Genomic DNA, 9,378 nt, shown 5'->3' on the forward strand with positions numbered 1-9,378 from the left:
TTTATTGTAGGTATGTATGTGTAGGAAAAAACATAGTATACTTGGGGTTCAGTACTATCCGTGGTTTCAAGCATCCACTGGTGGTCTCCGAATGTGTCCCCCGTGGATAAGGGTGTAGAAGTTGTACAAAAGAAGATATAGGCTGAGGGGCCGGCCTGATGATGCAGTGGTTAAGTTCGCACATCCCACTTCGGAGGCCTGGGGTTCGCCGGTTCAGATCCCGGGTGCAGACATGGCACCGCTTGGCAAGCCATGCTGTGGTAGGCATCCCACATAGAAAGTAGAGGAAGAGGGGCACGGATGTTAGCTCAGGGCCAGTCTTCCTCAGCAAAAAGAGGAGGATTGGCAGCAGATGTTAGCTCAGGGCTAATCTTCCTCAAAAAAAAAAGAAGAAAAGAAAAGAAAAGAAAGAATATACAGGATGAATATATTCAAGCTTTCCTTTGTAATGTGAAGATTGAACTTATTTTATCTGTGTTAAAAATGTTAGAGAAAGCCAACAAAAATACCACAGTGAAATTAAGTGAAAGATGAGATGGTAGCCTGATTGGTCAAAAAAGTCAACTAATCCACATAATAACTATCCAGTTGGCTTTCTCTAACATTTTTAACACAGATAAAATAAGTTCAATCTTCACATTACAAAGGAAAGCTTGAATATATTCATCCTGTATATTCTTTCATTTCTTTTCTTTTCTTCTTTTTTTTTTTGAGGAAGATAATAAAGTTCATTTGCCTGTAATTGTATTTATCGGAATTTGCAAGACAATACCGTAAATTGCCATGATACATGGGTGTTTTGCTGGCTCTTATTGCAAAGACTGGGCAGTCTGAGACGTCTGTGTCCACGGTAGATAGAGATGGATGGACACTGATAATGAAACTGATGGATTTAGATGCTCTGTTTTGTAATCTGTTATCATTTCACAAATTCGTATCTAAGATGTGTTGCTAGTATCGCTCCAGATGTAGTGCAGACACTTTAAGTGATCAGAAAGACTGGAGTTTTATGAAGGCAAGTGTTGTATTCTGATAGAAACAAGTTTTGCCCAAGTCCCATTTTATAAGATTACCACTTAATCAGTCTACTCATCCTTGGCCCCAGAATGTTTTTTTTTTTTTTTTTTTTGAGGAAGATTGGCCCTGGGCTAACATCTATTGCCAATCTTCCTCTCTCTTTTTTTTTCTCCCCAAAGCCCCAGTATGTAGTTGTATATCCTAGTTGTAAGTCCTTCTAGCTCTTCTATGTGGGATGCCACCACAGCATGGCTTGATGAGCGGTGTGTAGGTCTGTGCCCGGGATCCAAACTGGCGAACCCCGGGCCACCCAAGTGGAGCAGACGAACTCAACCACTATGCCACCCTGCTGGCCCTGGTGCCAGGATCTTGAATAAAGTTTTAGTGGGGCCCATCCAGTTTAGATGTCATCCTCAATCTCTCTTAAGAACGGAGGACTTTTAGTTCACAAGAACTGAACCCCCTCTGAAGAATGAAAACTACACACTTTGAAAAGTCAAGCAAAATAGAAACATTTAAATACACCAGTAATTCCTACCAATATTATTAAGTTGCTCTATTGATGACAGTCTCTTCTCAATAAAGAATTTGTGAAACCTCTAGGTGGATGTAACTTAGGGAAATGCTGCTGTTTAGATCTGCTCCTTTAAGTTTTTCAATTATGCAGCAACCATCCATTGTTTTTCTTTGCAATCATGCTGTTTTCCACCCCACACTGCTTTATGTATCCATCCTGCCCTTGTATCTATCTTAAAGTATTTTTTTCTATCTCTCTAAGTGCCTGATGTTCACTAATTAACTACAGACTCCTCATCATATATTTATGTATCTATAGCTATTCCTTTTTCTAATAGCTACTTTGCATATTCTTGCAATATCAGCTAGTCCTGCCTTTTGCCCTGGGAAAACAAAATATTCTGTTAAAACATTAATTATAATAAAACTTGAGACATTGACACTTCCCAAGGGGAATAGCAGCAGAAATCACTAAAATGGTTTGTTTTCCTCCATATTGCTCTTCTTGTGATAGATGTATTGTAGGGCTTAGAAATTTTCTTTCTGAAAAAGATGCAAAACTTTTTGCAGTTTCATAATTGTCTGAATGTGGTTTTGTCTACTATATGTAGCTTTTTAACACCATGTCTTATTTTGAAATGACAAAGGCATGCTTCTTAAAATACACATGACTCAGACAAGTGAATTCATTCATAAACACACTTCTGTCATTGTGAGGAACTTTGAAATAAGAACATGCTCTAAATACACTGATGTAGGTAGGAGTATCATACGGGCTTCCTCAATAAGTATAAATCACTCAGTGTAGTAGGTCGAACTGTGAACTCCTTCCTTCCTCCTAAAATGGTTGGTCCAAGCCCTAAACCCTGGTACCTGTGAATATGACCTTGTTTGGAAAAAGGGTCTTTGCTGATGTACTTAAGAATCTCGAGATGAGATCATCCTGGATTAACCAGGTAGGACCTAAATCCAGTGACACATGTCCTTATAAGAGACAGAAGAAGAGGAAACACATGGAGAAGAAGGCCGTATGAAGAGACAGAGGCACAGATTGGCGTTATACGCAGGCCCAAGGCAAAGAACATGGAGCCACCGGAAGCTGGGTGAGGCAAGGAAAGGTTCTTCCCTAGAGCCTTTGGAGGGAGCACAGCCCTGCCAATACCTTGATCTTGGACTTCTGGCCTCCGAAATTGTGAGAGAATGAATTTCTTTTGTTTTAAGCCACTGAGTTTGTGGTAATTTGTTATGGTAGGCCTAGCAAACAAGTACGCTCAGAGCCACCAACGATTGCATCTCCTCTTCTTGAGGGCCAATGCCATAGAGGCTGAAAACCATATTACACACATCCGTCACTATTTCTTTATTATTCTGTACTCCCCTTTGGCAAATTGTTCTCGCCTGTTCTTGTTTTGAGAGAACCAATAATCTTTTTCAGCCTGTTTCACCATTCACTAGAAAAAAAGATAGTTATATTTCAGGATTGCTTCTATATTATATCTTACTCTGTTTTGCTGCTTGTCTAGACGTTGATTAAAAAAAAAAAAGATATGGATCAATATTTGCTAAAACTTGCCTGACCATAAGAATCACCTGCAGTGGTATAAAAATTAACAAAAAATACAGCTTCCCAGGCTTCTTTCAAAATTCAGATTCAGAAGATCTGGGTTTAGGAATTAGCTGGGTTTTTTTAATTTTTTTTTTTATTGAGGTTATGATAGGTTACAACCTTGTGAAATTTCAGTTGTACATTATTGTCTGTCAGTCATATTATAGGTGCTCCACTTCACACTTTGTGCCCCCCCCCGCCCCCCTTTCCCCTGGTAACTACTAATGTGTTCTCTTTGTCCATGTGTTTGTTTATCTTTCACCTGTGAGTGGAATCATACAGAGTTTGTCCTTCTCTGTCTGGCTTATTTTGCTTAACATAATACCCTCAAGGTGCACCCATGTTGTTGGGAATGGGACGATTTTCTCCTTTTTTATGGCTGAGTAGTATTCCATTGTGTGTGTATATATACTACATCTTCCTTATCCAGTCATCAGTCAGTGGGCACTTAGGTTGTTTCCATGTCTTGGCTGTTGTGAATAGTGCTGCAATGAACATAGGGGTGCATAAGTCTCTTTGAATTGCTGATTTCAAGTTCTTGGGATAGATACCCAGTAGTAGGATGGCTGGGTCATATGGTATTTCTACTTTTAATTTTTTGAGAAATCTAGGAATTAGCATTTTTAACAAGTGCCCCAGGTGACTTTTAGCAGGTGACATCAAGCAGTGTAGGGTGTGGCCACATGAGCCCTGCCACTGCACCTGGCTCTCTGGGTGTCCAGCTGGTCTGAGCAAGGACTTGAGGACTCCCTCTTTGAAACCCTTTGATTACATTCCTCAGCACACTGACGAAGGCTCAGACTGCTCCTCCTGGCATTGTGGATTTCCTCACTCCGACTGCAAGGTTCATCTCTAGCCCTGTCTTGCACTGTGTCTCTCTCTGTACCCATCTTTGCCCTCTCCACCCAGCCTGCTTACAGCTCGAGTGATGTTTTGAAAAGGCCAATGTGATAGCATCCCTCTGCTCACAGCCCTTCCAGCCTTCCCATTGCCTGCAGGTGCTGTGCTTTCTAAAATCCCGTGGCTTTTATTCATGGCTTCCTTGATCTTGCTCCCCTCCCTTCCTCTCTCTCCTAGCCTGGTTAACTCCTCTTTAGATTCCAGTCTTTGGCTCAAATATTATCTCCTCAAATAGTACTTTCTGACCAGTATTGTTTGTTGCATGCTCTCAGAGGACCTGGTATTTCTCCTTCCCAGCCAAGCATGGAAATAACCACAGAGGTCATTGCATAATATCCAGTGTCCCCGCTAGAATGTAATTTGCTGAAGGGCATGCACCTCGCTGGGTGTCTAGCACATCATGTCCAATTATCAGGATTTGTTGAATGAACAAATACATGAATGAATGAATGAAGACCTATCTGTATCTAGCCTGCAGTTAAGCTGGACCGCTGGCCTGCCTCTTACCTACTCCTAGTGTCTCGCCTCAGGTTCCCTTCCTGCTTACCCTGCATATGCCACTTTGTCAGTGTTTAGATCCTCTAAATTGCTGTTCATTTTTTCTTTTACCATTTTTTTTTACACAACTTAATTGAGGTATGCAATTGACATACCATAAAATTTGCACATTCAAGTGTCGAATTCAATAGTTTTTGGTAAATTTACCAACTATCACCATAATCCAGTTTTATAACATTTTCATCACTCCAGTAAGATCCTTCAGGTCCCATGACAGTCAATCTCTGTTCCCATCCCCAGTCGCAAGCAGATGCTAACCGACTCTCTGTCTCTACAGATTTGCCTTTACTGGACATTTCATATAAATGGAATCATACAACATGTGGTCTTTTGTATCTGGCTTTTTTCACTTAGCCTGGTGTTTTTGACGTTCATCCATGCTGTGGCCTCTATCGGTATTTCATTTCTTTTAACGCTGAATAATATTTCGTGGATATACCAGTGTTTTGTTTTGTTTCTTAGTCCATTCATAAGTTGATGGACTTTTGGGTTGTTTCCACTTTTTGGCTATTATGAATAATGTTGCTACAAATATTCACATTCAAGTTTTTGTGTGGACATGTTTTCATTTGTCATGGGTGTGTACCTAGGAGTGGAATTGCTGGGTCATATGGTAAATCTGTGTTTAACTTTTGGAAGCACTGTCAGATTGTTTTCCAATGTGGCTGCACGATTTTACACTCCCACCAGCAGTGAATGAGGGTTCTAATTTTTTTCACGTTGTGGGGGATCAGAGTTTGCCACCCCAAAATGTGTCTCTCTGGCATGATTATTTTGGAGACGAAAAGACTCAGGAAGAAACTTTGACCTTCCTCCTAATTTCCTAAAAGAATTTAAGATAGAAGTGCATGTCCCAGGAAGGAGCTGTCACCATAGGTAATTCTAGGTATGGTAGACAGGAAGGCACTAGCAAGCCCATTTTTATCAAAGTTCTCTCTCAGGTCTCATGGTCTGTAGCCCAGAAAACATTTGCTTTTCCATCTCTGTGTAAATTGCCTTCCTCCGCTTTGAAGTCCCAGACCACTGCTCCCAGCATCCTCCTTTGTCCTTAGCTGAAGATGATATTTAAGGTGGTGGCTTCCACCATTTTGGAGAGTTACTCAGTTTTCTTGGGTGTCTCCCATGTATGTATGTTATTAAACTTTGTTTGATTTTCTTCTGTTATTCTGTCTCATGTCAGTTTAATTCTAAGACCAGCCAGAAGGACCTAGAGGGTAGAGGAATAATTCTTCCTCTCCCACAACATCTTAGCCAACACTTGGTATTGTCTGTGTTTTGATTGTAACCATCCTAGTCGGGGTAAAGTGGCATTTCACTGTGGTTTTGATTTGCGTTTTTCTGATGGCTAATGATACTGAGTGTCTTTTCACGTGCTTTTTGGCCATTTGTATGCAGTTAATTTTTTAATGGCTTGATTTCCCTTGTTTGTTCAAGGGTGGATTCTGTTATTAAATTCTCCACCACAGGCATCGCCCTCTCATTGCAGATGCTCAATGTTTTCTGAATGAGGGACCCTCTTCTTCACTGTGGGGGCTCAACCCACCTTTCCTCTTTAGGATCACTGCTGCCTCCCCCCACCACTGCCCTGGGTAGGTGGGTGAGGTCTCATCAATTTCTTTTCTTTCCATTTCTTTTCCTTTCTTTTCTGTCTGGTTATTTTCCCCTCACATCTCAGTTTTTATTGTTATTATTACTTAATCATCTTTATTAGCCTATCAATGTTATTTTTTATTATGGTAAAATATACATAACCGAAAATTTACCCTATTAACCATTTTTAAGTGTGTAGTTCTGTAGCTTTATGTCATTCATAGTGTTCTGCAACCATCACCACCATCCACCTCCAGGACTTTGTCATTATCTCAAACTGAAACTGTACCCATTAAATACCAATTCCCCATTCCCTCCTCCCTCCAGTTCTGGGCAACAACCTCAATGTTACATTTAATATGTAATAATATCTAGCTGTCTTCTCAACGAGAATTTAAACACATCCTATTAACAGTAAAAAGCCAGTAAGATGGCTAGATCTCAACCTAGCATTTTAATATCTTCTAGACAAGGCGAGCTAGAAAGGCAATCCCTTTATATACATTCAAGACTAATGCTGCAAAATAAAGTTACTAGGAAGCTGCTACATGCTAGATTTTAAAGGAAGTTGCTGGTCACAGAGCTTCCTTTCTTCTGGGGATTGAACCGCGTGGTGCCAACATCCTGGAAGTGCCTTGACTTTGTCCAGCTGGGTGCTTTGCTGGGAGCCACAAATTGCACCTGTTCAGCTCTGCATTGTTTGCTTGAATTTTCTTTATTTGATGACTGTTCAAAACGACATGAACCCCTGTTAAAACTACATCAATCTATTTTGAAGAAATAGCTCTTGAGTAGAAATTATATGATTTGGCTGCCATTTTAATCAAATACACCAACGAAATCCCACATGCTATCTTTCCCTTGCCTTCTTGTTGTATATAAAGAGACTAAAAACTAAGTATTGGCAAAAAGGAGCACAGAAAATTCTAATACACCAAAATTTTTCTCAGAAAGAAGGCTTGTACTTATTTACATTGTTGAAACATGAACCAAGGCCTATTAAAAATTTTAAGTTTAGGGGCTGGCTCCGTGGCCGAGTGGTTAAGTTCGTATGCTCTGCTGCGGTAGCCCAGGGTTCGGATCCTGGGCGCAGACATGGCACTGCTGGTCAGGCCACGTTGAAGTGGTGTCCCACATCCCACAACTAGAAGGACCTACGACTAAGATATACAACTACGTATGGGGGTTTGGGGAGATAAAGCAGGAAAAAAAAAAAAAGAAGATTGGCAACAGTTGTTAGCTCAGGTGCCCATCTTTAAAAAAAAAAAATTTAAGTTTATTGGAGCAAAAAATCCATTTGAACCAAGCAGTACCAAACTGGAAGTGGCTAGCAGTGTTCCACCACAGGAGCTGGGGAGAGACTCATAGAGAAAAGGCAGAAGCAAAGAAAGGAAATTATCCATTAGCTATATAGCTTAGAGCCTAGTTGGCTATTTATGATTGGTTGTCCTTTGTTCTTTGATTTCATAACATTGAGGCATTTACAGGCTTAGATTCTGGTTTGCTTCCATAGGCCTCTATAGCATTAGAGCCACATCAAACTAATGGCCTCCTTGTTTAATTAATTTAACAACATATAGAATATTGTGCTTAGGCATGAAACAAGATGGGTACCATTTAGGCAAGTTGGAGATTCTGGCTGTTAAACCATTTGAAAGGGACGTGTTTCCTAATCAAGGACATGGGAAAGCCACATCAAAAAAGGATGTTGTTTCTCTATATGTCAAACTTACTGCTGGGAGAGATTGTTCTCCTGGAAGGGCAGATGTTCTCTGTTACAAAAGGGGAAAGCATTTAGACCCTTCCGGTTCCTGTGGTGAATAGAGGCCACAGCTTTCTTTGGACGTCGCTTCTAAAAGGCCATTCTGCTGAGTGCCTTTTGTTGGCAGCACTGTCGAGCCACTTGTCCTTTGTATATGATGATGACGACATTGAGGATTGTGTTGTGCAGGGGCTCTGGACAAAAAGACACATTTGAGACCAGAAGTCCTGTCTACAATGTGTCCCTGCATAAAGATGGCTCTAAATTTGCTTCCTTGCTAAAGGAAACAGTTTATTGTAGATTTTTTTAAATCCTTGTAACTATTTAGAGTAGTGGATCTCAGAGGGGGTTGGCAGTGGAGGGTAGGAGGCATACCCGGACTACATGGCTACATTTTCACACTACCCCCTCTTTCAGAATCACTGTCTTGAATGTTTAAAACAATATGCATTTTGCATTATTCAAGGAAATGGATGTGAAAGGCCCTCTTGTAAACTGTAATACGCTGCATCAATACGGGTTATTATTATTCTTATGTATTACTCTCTATTTGTCAAATAAAATGGAAGTCAAAGAAATGAAGTCACAACCATTGACAGCTCTCAATTATCTATGGAGAGATAAGGAACATTCCTGGAGAATGAAAGATCTCAGGTACCTTCTTCTTTGCCATTTTGTTTCTTCACCATGCTCTCTTGCCGCTAACAATACTACCTAATATTGATTGAGCATTTGCTATGAACTGAGTACTGGGCGAGGCCCGTTCGTAAACTGTCTCATGTAATCCTCAAAACCACCGTGTGAAGGAGGAACTGTTATTAATCCCATTTTACAGATGTGGTGACTGTGGCACGAGAAAGTTAAGTAACTTCTTAAAGATCTCAAAGTGAGCATTTGAACCAGGTAAAAAGACACTTTTTAATCTATTTGGCTATTGATGAATGCAGATTAATTTTACTATTAGCTAAAGCAGGAGAGCTCCAAGGATGGGGCAAGAATAGCTTTGCCTGATAAAATACTGGACAGCCAGTTAATTTGAATTTTAGATAAGCCATGAATAATATTTTAGTATTAATATGTCTCGAATATTACATAGGACATACTAATAAATCATTACCTAAAATTTAAATTTAGCGGGGCATCCTATATTTTAATTTGCTAAGTCTAGCAGCCCAAAGGCAGGAGGGGTGTTGCAAAGGAGGTGAAAGGAATTGCTTAATGCATTTGCTGATTGTAGTTTGGGATTATTTGTGGTTTTTAATTTAATTTAGTTTTACTATGACTTTATTCATTACAGGAATATATATTATATTAAACTTTAAATCAGACACATAGACAGTTTCAGTTCATATAATGTACTGATAACCTATCAACAGACCTCTCCTGATACACTTTTTTCTTAGAAATAAAGGCTTCCGAACCTGACCCA

At 40.0% G+C, this 9,378-nt stretch overlaps 1 protein-coding gene across 25 annotated transcripts in view; it reads left to right on the forward strand.

Annotated features, from left to right (window-relative positions):
- PALM2AKAP2 (PALM2 and AKAP2 fusion) overlaps positions 1-9,378 on the forward strand; it is a 467,689-nt gene that overhangs the window by 320,373 nt on the left and 137,938 nt on the right. The window lies entirely within an intron of this gene.

This window comes from Equus caballus, chromosome 25 (genome assembly GCF_041296265.1).
Source record: "Equus caballus isolate H_3958 breed thoroughbred chromosome 25, TB-T2T, whole genome shotgun sequence".
NCBI classification, from domain to species: domain Eukaryota; kingdom Metazoa; phylum Chordata; class Mammalia; order Perissodactyla; family Equidae; genus Equus; species Equus caballus.